Raw genomic sequence first — 16,922 nt, 5'->3', positions numbered from 1 at the left:
GGAACTTCAGGTCCCATCACCTTAAGAAGTAACTTCCCTTTGCCTCTATTTTCAATGGCTCTGTGCCAGAATCAGCTACGCATCTAGTGACTTTAATCTCTGCATTAGTTGGGGCTATGTGAGGGATAATTTCCGTCTAGATACAAATAAACTCAGACTAACGTAACTTGTGAAGAAGATTAAAATGATTTCAACCAAGCAGTGTGTAAATAATACTGAACTGCAGCCTAATCCCACACATGTTTACTCAGATGTAAAGCTCATAATGTCCAATGGCAGGGCTGGTCAGACTGAGGCTACTGCCTCAGGTAGAAATGTTGAGGGGCAAACTGTTCTTCCTGCAAACTGTTCTTCCTGAGCCCACTAACTGTGCTGTGTGGCCTGTCCTGCACCCCCTAAACTAGTTTGCATCCCTATGGTGTAGTGGCGAACACTGCCCCATTGCCAATGGTGAACTAAGATTCAGCTGCCCAGTCGGTTTCTGTACATGGAATGCCTCACCTCAGGTAGCAAAATGTATTGGACAGGCCATGTTCCATAGGCCCCTGGGTAAGTGTTCTTAGGACTGTAATCTTCAGGCCAAACTACATGTTATGATAAACACACTTTTAACCAGGGAGAAGAGTCGGTAGAAGAAGACTGGAAGAAATTTAAAGTCTATCTACAGAAACATTGTAAAATTAAGGAATGTTAGATGGATGCTGGAATGAAGCTATGTGGTTTTAGCAGTAATGTTATAAAGGATTAAGTAAAAATGGATTGTTAACAGGTCAGAATGTAAAGTTACAATATATTAGGATAAATTAGTAAGATAAAAACAAAGAAGGAAAGGATTTGCTGAAACAACTAATGAACTAGAATACAAAAAAGGGAGGTGTGAGGAGGTCAAGGAAACAAGCAAATGATAGATAAGATATGGAAAGATGGATTTGTTTTTAATTGTTTTTATTTTTTTCTGTATTTTGTATTTTCTGTTTTTCTTTTTCTTTCTTTTTTATTTTTGTAACTTTTTGAAACACTAATAAATATTATATAAAAAAAAGATAAACACACTTTTAAAAAAAGCATGCTCCAACTGGCCACTTTTATTTTGAAGAAAAAGCAGCCTTTTGGCTACAATTTGGAATACACTCCTAATCCAGACTGAGGCCTCATACCAGTTATCTGCTGAACTCCCTCAGCTACTTTTTGCCCATGAAATTGCTCTTTGCTGTTTTTATTTCAAAACAGAGCTGACCAGTTTAGCACCGGTGTAGCAACCCATACTGACCCCTGGGGGAGAAAGATTGCCCGCCCCCCGCTCCTGCCTTCCTACACTACTGCAGTTTAGGCATTTTTTTAAAAAAGCATTTTACTTTAGACACAGAAAATTGGACATAAATAAATTTAACTCTGCTAGCCTCTCTTCCAGTGCTGTTCATCTGAAATCATTTGAACAGTAACACTTGGCCTCACAGAAAGTCATAGAGATAGAGGTATTTATTAACACATGACAGATTTTTCAGAAAACCCTTTGATGTATCCAAGTGGCAGTGGCCATGTGATTATGGGGGCCGAGACGAATGTGGCCTCTTAAAATTACAAGTCATCATGGTAATATTTATCTGATCACAGTAGTTTTAGTATGTCATAAGCAAACACAGTGGTGCCTCGCAAGACGAAATTAATCCGTTCTGTGAGGCTCTTCGTATAGTGGTTTTTTCGTCTTGCGAAGCAAGCCCATTGACAGCTTAGCGGATTAGCGCTATTAGCGGTTTAGCGGCTTTTAGTGGATCAGCTGATAAGCGGCTTATCAGCGGACTAGCTGATAAGCGGCTAAGGGCTTAGGAAAAGGGGGGGAAAAGGGAAAAAACCCCGCAGGAACTCTCAAGAAATTTTCGTCTTGCGAAGCAAGCCCATAGGGAAATTCGTTTTGCGAAGCGCCTCCAAAACGGAAAACCCTTTCGTCTAGCGGGTTTTCCGTCTTGCGAGGCGTTCGTCTTGCGGGGCACCACTGCATCTCAGATGAAGAGAGAAGAATGAGAATTAAGATTTTTCAACATCTGTGTAGAATTGGCATAATCAACTCCATGTTTGTACAGTATGTGGGTTTGTGGGTTTTTTGCTTTAGGTTCAGGGGCAAGGCCAGTTTTATTTTTTTGTAGCCAGTGATTTCCCCCGCTCCCATACTGTTTTTGGGAAGACCCCACTTGTTTCCTGGGTTCTGCCCTGACCTGTACTTCCTCTGTGGGCCACACCCCATTACCAGAGTTTTTGATTTCAAGACTTGGCAGTCTTGTGTTGATTTATTCTGAGTCATAAGATCAGGGTAATTTCTGATGCACCTTCACTTCCTCCCCCCACCATTCACAACCACCTCCCATGTTTCTTGCGGTTTTGTCTCAGCTTTTCCTGCTCAACTGACAGGAGACTAAATTGCACGCCAGAAAGAGGCGTGTCACAGCAAGTAGCAACTGCCACCAGCAACCGCGGCACCAGGAGGAGAGGGCTCAGAGCAAAGGGACAAGTGTCAACGAATTCACATCCATTAGCGTAATTTTAGGCTGGTAATTTTAGCTAGGCTGCATTGTGGGTGGGTTAGAGCAGGGCAGGAAGAGTAACAGGAGCTGTTTTGGAGCAACGTATACTGCTTTCTCCACACTGTCAAGAAAATCACATGACTCATTTATTTCTATTCAGGTTTCTAACTAATTCTTCAGCTGAATATGTAAGCAGGAAAAGAAAAACTAGGGAGAGAGGGAGGCACGGTGGGGCAACTGCCCTTGCCAAATAGTATTCACCTTTGGGGCTGAATTCCTTGTTGGGCTTCCTGGGTTCTTATCCCCTATGTTTTCTTCCAAAGTTTAGAGGGTTTTCTACCCAAAGCGACTCATTAAAGAGTTTAAGTATGGTGATTTGGTTTAGTTTTGCTCATTCTTCTTTTCCTGATCAGTGTGCTCCCCTCTCCCTGCTGACTGCCCCCCTCAAAGCTGACAGGAATCACTCCGTACCTGGTCCGTGTTATTGCACTGGGCCTCAGTGCTGTTCCACTGGGTCATTCATCAAACACATCCTTTCTCAGCTCATCCATTATTAGGATAGCTCAGGGAGGGAGGGAGGGAGGGAGGGAAAGAAACTGCTGCTGTTCTGTATCTTTAACTTACACCTGTTTAAGCCGCAGGGAGCCAACTCCATTAACTGTAACTGAGCTGTGTTATTTGCTGTTGCTGTTACTGTTTGTGTTTTGTGTTCTGTTTTGTTTTTTCAATGGTTGGTTGGGATTATCTTGTGCACTCAAGGAAGGCTTCTGCCAGGAGTTGTTTGTTCAGAGACACAGTCCTTCTAGTACCATACTTATCCACATTCTCTTGCCAGTATGACACTTTTAAGCTCCACTTTGTTGCTGCAGCCAGATGTTCAATAAATCATCGTCATCAAGAATTTTGAGGCCAAAGACAAGAGGGAAGGAAAATGTATGAACACCAGGAGGAATAAGAACTTAATTGTCATGGGGAGAATGAAAATTTTTTACAAGTCCAGTGCAAACCATTTCAAAGAGTATCAGTCATTAGGTTTGATTATGAATATTTGTGCCCAGGCTGATCATCTATTATAGTTCCTATGGCCTTCCAGATGTTGCTGGACTACAGCTGTTGTCATCCCTGTCCACTGACATTGCTGGCTGGAGCTGAAGGGAGTTGGAGTCCAACAAACATCATTTATTTGTTGCATTTATATCTCACCTTTTTCTTCAAGGAAAAAACATGTGGTGCACATGGTTCTCTCGCTCCTCATTTTAATCTCACAACAACCTTGCAAGGTAGGCTAGGCCAAGAGATTATGACTTGTCCAAGGTTACCACCCAGTGAGCTTCCCAGCTGAGTGAGGATTTGCACTCTGGCCTCCCAGGTCTTGGTCCAACACTCCAACCACTACACTATGACTGTACACTACATCTGGAGGGCATCACATTGACAACCCCGACCTACATCTTTGCCCAAATCTGGATTAAAATAATTACCTAAGACCCGTCTCTGGTTGTTGGTTTCTTGGTTGGTTTGTTTTTTTGGTAGAACCCCGACTGTTGAACATTCTCCTCAGGCAGGCCCACCTGGTAGTGCTTTCATATTGGCATCATGAAAAGAAAAAGAAACACACACACAATGTTACTTTGATTTTACCTACTGTCACTCTTTAATGTTTTAATATTTTAAACATTGTTATATATGTTTAATTGTTTTTAATTTGGGTTGTTAGCTGCTGTTGGGGTTGGAATACTGAAAGGAGGGGTAGACAACATTTCTAACAAACAAATAAGGGCCAGAAACAATCCAGAGAAATGAGTTTCAAACTTCCTATCACTAGGGAACTGTTTCTAAACTAGTAGACCACAATGTACAGTACAAGAATCCTCACTTCACAATTGTACTGAAATACAGTAACCTCCTTTATTTTATTTTTTAAAAACACGAGAGCATATGGTTACTATGGAAGAAGGTCCTGCTGCTGGTCCTGCTCCGAGGAATTGGGTGCACTGTCGGTCCTGCACTCAGATGTCCACACATTGGCATGGACATCTGCACCGACAATTCCTATATAGCTTAATTTTAACACTGGGGAAAGGCGACAGAAGGACCTCCTGAATTTATTGCCCGTTTCCATTAAAGTTAATTAATTTCCCAGACATTATCAATGTATTTTCCTTCTCTTTTTGTCAATGCTTTTCCTACTAACATTTATAGCTTTGCTAGATTCTGACTTTTGAAATCACCTGAAGCATCTTTAGAAATCGTAGTCATTTGTCCTTAAAGTGTTCCAATGTAGCATCCTTCCCTTGTGATCTATTATACATTTGTCAACTCCCATAGTCACAGCTCGCAGCTGAATACTGTCCTTTTCAGATGATTGATGACACTTTAATTTATCATGTTGATCCAGCACTGCTTTATTTCATTTACTCCCCGAGAACTCTCACAATCAAGAGTAGCCCCAGGGTAGATATTTCTGTATGAAAACTGATGCAAATAAATCACCAATTTTCTCTGCAATCTCCTGTTCATCTTTGCTTTTCTTCTCACAAGCAGACAGCCTTTCACTGACTGGAATACATTTAGTAGGAATACCCTTGACTGTGAAGTCATCAAAATTCCATATTGTCATATTACAGGAAATTTGTCCAAAGAAACAAGAAGATTTCAATTCCTGGTAGGATTGCTACTAGGGCTATGCCTTTTTTCTTCTTCCAAAAAATGGTTTGTAACCTGCTGCACTGCTTTGGAAAGCAAGTCGCCTCAGTTTAGAAATTTGTACTGAAATCCCATTTTGGTTTGGAGCACTTTAAACCTTAGTTGCTTCGGATTCCAAAGTGGCCCAGATATCTCAGAAGTGGGACACTGCAGCCCACCCCCTTGATGGAGGTTATGTTCCTTTTAACAGCTGCACAATAGGCAGAAGTTAAGCAGAAGGTACTGGGTAAAACTAACTGGTGTTCTAGTGGAAGCCAGCACAAGGACTCCTCCTAGTACAGTGGGGTTTCCTCCCTCTCCTGCTCCCCACCTGCACTTCCTATAAATCCATTCTGGAGAGTTGAGAGTGCACCCCAGAACAGCACACAGGGGTAGGAGATGGTTCCATCGGAGAGCAGAAATGCTTGCACTGGTGGAATGCTCATATCTGAATTCCTTGCATGGTGTTGTCCCCATGATATGCCATGGCAAGTGACATATGTTGATTTCCTGCGTATCACTTCTTGCTACCCAAATTGCAGGGCCTCCCTCAATAAAAAGTGTTTACCCTATTTCATCTGCCCCAGCTGCCACAAAATATGTCTCTCCTGCATTGGTCTCTACAGCCACAGCAGGCACTGCAACCTTCCAGCAGTTTGACTTCACCTGCAAAGGCATACTCCTCTATTGTCTCCTGAGACAGATGGATGCCAACACCAACAACAATTACTGGCCGATGTGGTATAATTTCTATAGGAAGAGCAATTAGCTCAGTTTTGTAGAAACATAGGATTTTAGTTGGAATAAATTGAATCCAATTTTTTTTTTTTCTGGGGAGATGCAACGGATAGATTTTCTGCTTAGTTCTAACTAAGGGTCAAATTATACAACTGTTTTCTTCAGTGGGCCTTTTAAAGCACCCAAAGATCAACTGTGCTCCCTTGCTTACAGATCACTACCTAGACTGCTCTCCTTGTTGAATAGCTGGCCATTTCCATGCCTTTTCAAAGAACATTTTCACCCCTGGCACTTTGCCCAATGTCATCCATATTTGACTGTACAGATTAATGCAAACAATTTCTTTAACACAAACAATTCCTAGTCTTCTCTGCCCTTCCCCTTCCCTAGTCTGCTGCCACTGATTAGATATTTTTAGTTGACAAATGGGGAAAGAGAAGGAAACAAGGAGATAAATCCTCTTTTTGTGTGTGTTTTGGAATGTAAATCATGCTGCAAAGAAGCAAGCAAAGGGGTCTTCAAAGCTAAGAACAAAGGGGACAAGCTAGGTGCCCTTCGATTGGTTTTGAAGTTCAGAAGGAACCTGTTAAAGATTCCTTTGAAGGGAGAGGCGGCGTGGAGAGAAACAGTGCCAAGATAGGAAGATGTGAGAAAATCTCTCTCAAAGAATAGATGGAATGATGATCACCGACTACAGCAACTGCTATGCAATGAGCTGTTCTGCAGCACTGGGTCTCATAGAAAATGTGTGGAATAGGCTTTCTGGCAAGATACACAGAGCTTTCCTCTCTGCTCATAACATTGGAGCTGAGAGGTACATACATTGCATCAGCTCTGAGTAGGTCTATTTAACATACATGTTGTTCTGTGGCTCAATGGTAAATGAATGGTTGTTCAGAGTAGAACAGCAGGGAACAGAAGGAAACGACAGAGTGGCCACAGTATATCAATGGTTAGTGTATAAATAATGTACAACAAGATGCAGAATAGAAATACAATCAGCACTGTTGATTGACAGCAGAGGGTGACAGCACTCAAAGAAGAATGGAAGTAAGGCGTACTGTGCAAATCATTGCTGGATGGAGAATGGGCCAGCAATCCAAATTTAGTTCTATTTGGGACGTGTTGAAAGGCAGAAAACCAAATAACAGTTCCAATAGTGGAGTATTTATAATGATGATTGCAAAAATCAGGAAAGAGCATGAAGGAAGGCAGAAGGAGGAGAAATTGTGAGTGAAGGTTTTTATAAGTCTCTTCAAGGGTGAAAACCCAAGAGATCGTAAAGGAAAGGCTATTATTTAATATTAATTTATTTAAAAGATGTATAGGACACAGACACACATCAATACTTAACCAGGGCAGGGTACAACATAAAATTATTTGTTAACCACCAAATCAATCAAAACAGTAAACATATTCATAAAAAGATCAACAAACAAAAGCAGCTAAAACAACCAGCTAAACACAGTGAAGGTTTAAAAAAGTCACCTGTTCAAAAACCTAAAAAGCCTAGGTAGACAGGTACATCTTTACTTGGCAAAGAAAAGACAGCAATATTGATGCTTAATATACCTGTTGAAAGATAGAATGCAACAAATTGGGAATTTGAACTGTGAAAAAGGTTCTAGCAGTGGAACGTGAAGGAAAGCGTGGAATGGGCAAGCTGATATGGAAGTGCCAGGAACAATTTGAATAAGGTACAAAAAAAGGAGAGGCAGTGTAGATACAGGTTTAAGTACAGAGCAGGTGGTCTGAAAGCCCAGTAGGCCCAACAATTCTAGGTGCTCAGACTGAAGGATTAGCAGGAAAGGAAGATTACAGCCAAACAGAAGGCATTTGGAAGTCAGCAGCAAGCCACCTGTCCTGCTTGACAAAGAAGAGTAAGCAGTTATTTTCTGGACTGCTCTGTAAACCGGGGTCTCTTGTGCAGTTCCTGATACCTAAATTACCAGATGCTTAAAATGTTCAACAGAACTGGTAAACGGGGGCAAAGTTTGAAAATTCTGCTGCTAAGTGATGCACTCTTTGCCAAAACATGCAAGTTGTGTGGGCTGTGCACACAACATACATTTAAAGCACCCCTCCTAAGAGTCCTGGGAACTGCAGCTTACCCTTCAAAAAGCTACAATTCCCAGGAAAATCCCCTTAACAAATTACAGTTCCAGTGATTCTTTTTTGGGGTGTGTGTGTGTGTGCTTTAAATGCATGGTATGTAGGCAGCCTGCACAGAACCGCAATCACCTCAAGCTTATTCAATCACCTCAAGCTTTGCCACACAGCACCCCCACCCCCCAATTTCCTTTAGCACAGCACTTATTAGCAGGGAGTCTTGTAGGAGCATAGAAGCAATAGGAAAGAAAATAAAAAATGATGGTGATTGGAGAAAATAACTGAAGCAATGGGTATGAAGAATTCATGCCAGCAGAGAAGGAATTGATTAAATGGACTAACTGGAAATGAGGTCTTCCCAACCCAAGGGAATTTGTATTAGGAATATTTTATGGAGTATATTGTAGGGAGGAGGATATCAGCAGATGAGGTTCATATTCTGTGAAGAAGCATTTTTTTTTTTTACTTAAGGGTCATTAATGTATCCTGGCAGGAGTTTTTTCAAATAATAGTATAACAGATGCTCCTTGGGTTCTCAGGAAAAGGTTTTTAAGTGATGCAAGTGTTTTCCCTGGATTAAAACATAGCTAATATATATACTCTGTATTTTATAGGGCTCCTTTCTGAGTTAACTCTCCCCAGGCGGCTTACATGGTAACAGTTCAGAAATACATGAGCAGCAGTACAAAAATGTAAAAATGCAATACAGTGGACGCTCGGGTTGCAAATGTGATCCGTGCGAGAGGCACGTTCACAACCCGCAGCACAGCGCCGCGTCTGCGCACACGTGGGTTGTGATTCGGCGCTTCTGCGCATGTGCAAAGCGCAATTTAGTGATTCTGCGCATGCGTGAGTGCTGAAACCTGGAAGTAACCTGTTCCGGTACTTCCTGGTTTTGGCGCGTCCGTAACCCGGAAACGCGCAACCTGAAGCGTCTCTAACCCGAGGTATGACTGTACTACAGAACACTCCCAACGTTAAATGAACCAGTGAGAATAAAACACCTAGCCACCCTATAATGCAGAACACAATTTTCACAAATCTGTCCATTACAAAGAGCAGGACAGCTATAGAAAAATAGCATTGGTGGCCATATACTTCTGAATACTGTTTGTTGGGCAGCACACATGGGGTGAGTGCTTTTGTACTAGGGTCCTGCTTGTGGACTTCTTATTGGCCACGGAAAGAACAGACACAGAATGGATGGGTCTTTGGTCTGATCCAGCAGGAGTCTTCTTATGTTTTTAGGTTCTTAGCAACAGGTCATCTGAAACAAATAGTTCTTCAAAACCCTTCTAAAGGATTACTAAGCATGTCCAGGAATGGGGACAGTGATTAGCCAGAGATGGTAGAGGAGTATGCTTATGTTCAAGATGAGGGAAAAGACCAGGAGAGATGTGATGGACACATAATGCTTTCACTTCTTGAAGACAAGGGAGAATTCTGAAGTGTCTCAAAACAACGGGCTAGGTGAAAATAAAGAACACATAAAAAGCATGTATAAAGTGAAGAAGCAATGCATTTGGAAAAAGTACTTGGCGCTGTAGCTAGCATGGTCTTTTTCTCCTCCATGAACTATATATTTAGAGCCAGTATGCTAAAAATAATTAAAATTAAGGTTCTGTTGTTGCTGTTTCATTAGGCACATGGAATATGCTGTTCTTCGCTGTGATTTTATCTTCTGCTGCTCGTTATGTAATGCAATTGTATGTAAGTAGGTCTGTGTATCTACATTGTCATATATTTTAATGACTGCCACTTACCTTAAATTCTGTATGAAAGGTGGAATATAATTAAAAACAAAATAAAAACAAAGATCCAGGTCTCTACCTTTGCTCAAGTTCAAATGAACAGAAACTGAATGCTGTCCCCCTCCTGCACAGAATTACAGATCCCAAGGATTATTTTTTAAAAACTCCTTCAACAAAGGCTATTTGCCTTTCCTTATAATGGATGGACTGGATATTCTACGTACATGGAGGACATGTGAAAGTATTGTGCTAAAGATAGGATACAATTGAATCATACATAGATGGATCATCCAAGAGGAAATAAACTTTTGGAGCTTAGGGACTTCCAACATCCTTTTCGAGTAGTGTGACTATGTTGGGATTACTGAGAATTTGAAGGGAGCATGATGCTAAAGAGAGGCATCCTTTAGCATAGTAAAATTGCCACCAACCCCCCTTCAGGCATCCCTTGAAGTTGGCTTATGGGAATGCAAAGAAATCCTTTCCCATGTAGACTAACATTGCCTCCCTAAGTGGATCTGAGCGCCGGCAAGTGATTTATTATGGAAGGATTAGGAGCTCTGCTTGGGAATCGATATAAAAATTGTTTGCGGAGGATAGAGAAAAGGCACTTTGGGGCCTGTGTTGATGGACATAACATAGCGGGGTCTCCCAAGAGAGGGCTAGAAGGTGAGACCCAAGAAGAGGGTGGAGAAAATCAAGGAGATGGGAGAGTCTTATTTGCCCATTGAAAAAACTGACAGGACTTTCCAGATTTGCTTTGTTTACAAAGTAATAAAAATAGATATATTAAAAATGAGATGAAATGTCTTAGTATCTTAGTGTCTGCTTTATCAGGGCATACAAAAAAATGGAGATTGTCTCCCCAATCCTAAACACAATATAACATTAGCCTTTGTAGTGTCCTATCTTGCCAGTCTATTGTGTGGTATTTCACTGGGGGAATAGTCTTTGGTATTCCCCATCCTAAATAGTTTTGTGGCTTCCTAAGTTTTGGAAGGAGGCAGTTATGCATGCATAATATTATGCTTAATTTTAGTCCTGCTGATTCTTTTTATCTGGCTCTCAAGATTTACTGCCTTTTTAGTTGGTTTGTGTTTGTTTTTACAGGTTTAAGGTAAAGGTACCCCTGCCCGTACGGGCCAACTCTGGGGTTGCGTGCTCATCTCGCTCTAGAGGCTGTGAGCCGGCGCCGTCCGAAGACACTTCTGGGTCACGTGGCCAGCGTGACGAAGCTGCTCTGGCGAGCCAGCACCAGCGCCGCACATGGAAACGGCGTTACCTTCCCCCTATAAAGCGGTATCTATTTATCTACTTGCACTTAAGGGTGCTTTCAAACTGCTAGGTGGGCAGGAGCTGGGATTGAACAATGGGAGCTCACTCCGCCACGGGGATTCAAACTGCCGACCTTACGATCAGCGAGTCCTAGGCACTGAGGTTTTACCCACAGCACCACCCGCGTCCCTTTTTACAGGTTTACCTTTATATTAATTGTTTTTTTAATTTTCCTTTTATGTAAACTGTCCTGGGAATTACTACTGGAGGGTGGTATAGGTGTTTTTATAATAAATATAAATGTGTTGTCTTGCATTCAGCTAACTTTTACTCAGGGTAGATCCACTGAAATGAATGGCCACAAGTTAGTCATGGTCATTAATTTCAGTGGGTCTACTCTGAATAAACATTTGTTGAATACCAGCCAGTATGTATTAAAAAATTAAAATCTACTGGGCTGTTGTTAGGTTCAGATAGATAGCCATTTGCTTACTCAGCAAATTGGCCACAATTGTTGTCATAATCATTTGCCACAATTGTTTAAGATGTCCTTAAAAAGTTTGTGTATGACAGCAAAAGTGGTCAACTTACAGGTACTAGGGATCTGGCCACCTGACTGTATCTCTAAAACAGTTCCAGTAAAAAAAAAGGGACTAATTGAGATTGGAACATTTTATAAAAGATGCCTGTATAACTGTCAAAGACTGGAGACTTGGGCTGGATCCAGACACATCAAAGAAGCGTTTCAGTTAAATGCGATATAAACTCTGTATGAGAAATCGGGTTGGCAAAAACGGAACTCCACAGCACCATCTGGTGTCACAGTGTTATAATGCATATACAACACATAAAGCAAATGCGGCTGAGTCCTTGGAGGATTTTAGACCCTTCATTTCTTCTTGAATTTTTTAAGCAGAGGTTGGGTGGCCATCTGTCATGTATGGTCTCGCTGAGATTCCTGCATTGTAGGAGGTTGGACTAGATGACCGTTGGGGTTATTTCCAGCTCTACAATTCTACGATTCTACAGAATACTCAGTGCCCTGGAGTGAAGGTGGACAATGGGATATGACTTAAATATTGTTGGATTCAGTTGGGTCCAAACCTTCAGTGGTATACAGTGTTCTATAAAAAGATTTAAATTGCTGTAAAGTGTCTTTATTATCACTTGTAGTCTGTCCTTCTCCAGTTTTAAGGGTGGGTATCTGCTGCTTCTGAATTAGCCATTGTGCATTATAGTAACTTTAAATGAAAAACTCAATTTGCAACATATTCCTGCCTTCTGCAGCAAAGTCAAATATAGACCAAAGTCTCTTTGTCTTTGAAGAATTTTTGGACACAGATCTTGATAAATTGAAATGTCTTTCCCTTCGCATTTGATAGAATCAGCATTTCTAAGAAGTTGTGTTACTGGGTTTTTAACAGAAAAATGAGCAAACCAAATGTTTTGTGGATTTCCCTCCTGCTTTGATTTGGGATGGAAAGCATGGGGAACCCTCAATGTTTCCTGTGCTTGAAGATTAGCATTGACCCATGTGACAAATGCTACAGAGAGATTTGCCTTGTCAAAAGTCTCAGGAATTCCTCTTGCTCTAATATATAATGGTGTTCCCTATCTTTAAAGTAAAGGTAGAGCTTCAATTTAGCTTGTGAGTGTTTATTATTTTTAACAGTCATCTCATCTTGTTATTTAAAATTTTGATCCATAGCTGTGTTAGCTGTGCCAGTGTACTGGAAGAAGCAAAGATCACCACTGTCAAAGCAATGATTCTTCAACAGCCACTTCATGTTGTTCAGATGCCTGATTATCATCTTCCAAAGCAACTACTCTATTCTGAACTTGAAAATGGAAAGCATAATGCTGGTGGTCAACAAAAGAGGTTTAAAGACTCTCTCAAGGGAAATCTAAAAAAAATGTAGTATAAACACCGACAATTGGGAAACACTGGTCTGCATGCACTCAAATTGGAGAACAGCCTTTACCAAAGGTGTCATGGACTTTGAAGATGCTCAAACTCAGGATGAAAGGGAGAAACGTGCTAAGAGGAAGGCACGTTTGGCAAACCCTCACCGTGATCAACTCCCACCCGGAAACCTATGTCCCCGCTGTGGAAGGACATGTGGATCCAGAATTGGCCTCCACAGTCACTTCCAGACTCTCCGTTAAGACTGTGTTCATGGAAGACAATCTTACTTGGCTACAAGTGATCACCAAAGAAGAAGAAGGTCACTGGATCTGCCACTGTAGAGGAGACTCTAGCTATTTCCTCTTAGAAAGGTTGGTTGCTTTATTCCATTACTGTGCTCAGTTAGTGCAAAGTTGCTGTACCAAATGAACCATGGCTCAGTATTCATCTTGAGACTTGCCTTGGTCTCTTTTAGAGGGTCAGATGGCCATATTAGAAGGAAGTCTTCTTTCTTGGATCAATCAAAGTTGTGGTAAGTAAATAAGAATCCAGAGTAAGATTCTTACTTACCACCCAAATCTACTAGAGTTTGAGAGTCTGGATAACTAATGAAGCAAGTTAATGAGCCAAGTTAAGGCACCATCTTGAATGGATGACATCACCTTCCCCAGAGAGGTCTTCTTGAGGGGATGATGCACCACTGCCTCATTCAATGTGAATGGTACTTCCCTCTCCTCCATTGAAGAATTAATGTACATCTGGCTTCCCTCGCAAAACTTGCAAAATCATGGGATTTTGTTTGTTTTTTTGGACTACAGTCATGGACAGGAATAAGCACATTTTAAATTAACATGGTGGTGCTACTTCCATCCTAGTCCTGCCACTCTGCTATACATATGATAGATTGACTTTCTAAATGTTGCTTCCTGTTCCACATCTTCCTGCTTGATCTCCTTGTCTTTGGCTCCTCCCACTTTTCTGATTCCAGCCTGAAACATTTGGAGTCAGTTCCTGGTGCGAAATACGGGGATTAAAGTCAGTGGACCATGGACATAGGAAGCCACCTTTTAATGAACCAGACCACTGGCCCGTCATCTAGCTCAGTACTCCAGGTGACAGTGGCTCTCCAAGATACTGGGGATTGAACCTGGATGTGTTTACCTGCAAAGCATTTACTATTACCTATGAGCTAAGACCTCAAGACTGTGCAAAGTAAGACAGAGCTCCAAATTGGATTTACCTATGGATTCAGGGTTAAAATATAACAAGAGGCTCCTTGTTGGGAGCAGATAATGGTGGCTGTTTTCTTACCTGTTAGACAAGTCAATTATCGTCATTCTTACTGACAGTAATGGCCAGAATGATATGGAGCCTGGGGCGTGCTGGTGGTAAACTGGTGGGAACATGTCACCAACACAGACAAGAACTCCAGGGCACCCCTGCCATGCTGTCCCCTGCCTAAGACAGAGGTCATCAAAAGGAAGGAAGCACTGACCTGGAGAGGGAAGGTGGACGTCAGGACTTTTCCATGCAGAAAGTTTTCCACTGTCAAGCTCAGACTGGTCCCTCCCAGTTCTTTGTGGGGAGGGGCCACTTCAGAACAAGAGGCTTTCAGTGTTCCCATGGGAAAGATCTACCTCAAAGCAGTTGGCTTGAGCTGATACTTAATCTCATGAGCGTTTCAATTTGATTTTCATGTAAAATGTCAATTGAGCTGTTATATTTATCATCAAAATCTATGCAGAAGTGACATTTTTACAATGGACTTTAGACCCTCATGCCTTAGTTTCATTCTCCAGGGGGGTTTGGTGGAATCTTCCCCACTTGAAAACATTTGGGAAGTTGCTGCTGATCTAGGTTTGTAAAAAAAATAATGTTTATTTTATTTATTTAAAAAAAAAACTTTCCAAAGAGAGAGAGTTTAAGATTACCCCGGGATCACGGCCCACTGCCAGAAAAGCATTGCTAGTGAGCTTCAGAGGGGGGAAAGTCTGCAGAGGTGGGTGAACAGGATTGGCACCGCCTGAGCTTCTGCTGTCTCATAATAGCCGAAGAATAAAATGGATTAAAAGCCTTTTAATACTTATTATTCCACTCTAGGAACAGGCAGTTAGACTAGCAGATGCCAGTTACGAGTCCCAAGAGAGCTTTCGCATGACATCCATTCCACATTCTGTTCTACGAGCCCCATATCAAGAGACCAGGCCAGCAGAATCCCCCTAGCTCTCGTCTCCCTCCTTTCTCCCACCACCGCAAAGTACACTCAGTATGCAAGCAACCCCAAACTTGGTGTTTGATGACAATAACAAATAAGTAATAATAAACGAGACATTTTCTTTACCTAGAGAGTATTTGAGATTTCACTTTTCCTTCCGCGTTGGAATTTCCCACCGGCTATAAATTCAGTTTCTTAGAGCAGCTGTAGAAACAGGTTAAGAGATTGTGGCGGGCTCAGAAACTGTCTTGATGAAGGCCAGACAAACAGGCTAACTAATGGGGTGCCTTGCTATACTGCTTTCCTCCCTCCACCCCAACCGCCCCATTATACTCTGGGTCTGTTCTGACACTGCAAACTGGGGAAAGGAAACAGGTGGAGGAGACTGGGCCAAGCTGTGATTGATTACACAGGACTAGGGACCCAGAGAGAACACGTGCAGTTTCAGGTTTTCACCTTCCTAATAATAATAATCGTGTGTGTGTGTGTGTGTGTGTGTGTGCGCGCGCGCGCGCGCTCAGAGCACTGTTTTATACACACACTTTGGGAATCAAATTGCAATAAAGGCTTTTTGCTTCACAGTTCCCTTGGTAGACGAGAGAGCTGGGTTTGGCTCCAAGTTGCTCTTTCTGCCTGGAGAAAAAGCCAATAAAACAAAATTCAAGGCCCAATTACTAGAGTCCAGTGATGAATATCACCCTCTTGTTCCACCAGGCAGCCAGAGGCTTGCAAGCTTATGTGGGATAGGAATTCCTTCTCTTGATCGACTTTGAAACTTTCCTTTCAGGTAACATACTCAGATTTATGTGAGACTTATTCTCACATTGGCCATGTTTAGACGTATCACCTATTGAAACTATAGAAACATAGCTCAGGAAAATTAGGATGTGCACTAAATACTGCATTATCAGAACACAAATGATCACAAGTATCACCAGTTTTGCACCTCTCTTCCTGGAGCAAGGAAGCAAACCACAGAACGGCTGGTTTAGTGTCATGTCTGAAGCAGCATTCATGCTTTGTTTTCCCCAAACAATGACTGGAAAGCCAAAGTTTGCAAGCTATGGTTTATGGCCAGCGTTACACCTGAATGTAGCCATTATAATAAACCCCAGACAATGTATTTATTGAGCACGCATTCTGATTTGCTTTGGAAATTACCTCGCAGACTTACAATTCCTACAGTGGTTTAACAGACAATCTCTCCCCCCAGGGAATTCTGGGAATTGCAGCTGTCTCTGAGGGGAATTGGGGTCTCCTAACAACTCTCAGCACCCGTAACACACTATAGTTCCCAGAATGCTTGTGTGTGTGTGAAGCCATGGCTGCTTAAAGTAGGATGATATCTGTACAAAGGAGGCCTATCCAATCGACAGAGTGGGGAGACGCAGTTCACTGGTGGTCTTAGGCTAATCATTTTATCAGCTTAATCTACATCATGGGATTGTGAGGATAAAATGAAGTGCTGGGTTAGAACCGCATACACCACTCTGAGCTGTTTGGAGGAGGTGAAGGATAAACATGACTTGAGTAGATTGTTCTTGAATTTTCCACTTAGAAACAGGGTTGGCTGAGACACTTTCCAAAACTTTACTATGAAGCATCTTGTCTCTGCTGGTTAAAGGACTGGATAACATTAAAAAATAACAAGTTATTAGACTTAGAAGGTTTTGATAACAGGTTTGGTTGGCACGCTTATCTATGGACGGGGAAGAAAAAAGCTC

The 16,922-nt window shown here is 41.8% G+C and overlaps 1 long non-coding RNA gene across 5 annotated transcripts in view; it reads right to left on the bottom strand.

The window, feature by feature from the left end:
• LOC309335997 overlaps positions 1-16,434 on the bottom strand; it is a 60,281-nt gene extending 43,847 nt beyond the window's left edge. For 3 of the 5 annotated variants that reach the window (XR_014153843.1, XR_014153844.1, XR_014153845.1), the window contains exons 1-3: positions 16,360-16,434; positions 15,325-15,402; positions 14,295-14,478 (exon numbers count right to left, since the gene is read on the bottom strand). This is a non-coding gene — a long non-coding RNA (uncharacterized lncRNA). Of the gene's footprint in view, positions 1-2,002; positions 4,100-9,149; positions 9,319-14,294; positions 14,479-15,324; positions 15,403-16,359 lie in introns of those variants that run through there. The other 2 variants (XR_014153846.1, XR_014153847.1) reach the window with 2 other exon arrangements.
• Positions 16,435-16,922: the final 488 nt, after the last annotated feature.

The sequence above is a fragment of the Podarcis erhardii genome (assembly GCF_964252035.2).
Source record: "Podarcis erhardii genome assembly, chromosome: 2".
Classification (NCBI taxonomy): Eukaryota; Metazoa; Chordata; class Lepidosauria; order Squamata; family Lacertidae; genus Podarcis; species Podarcis erhardii.
This window is presented reverse-complemented; position numbering and strand designations above follow the sequence as displayed.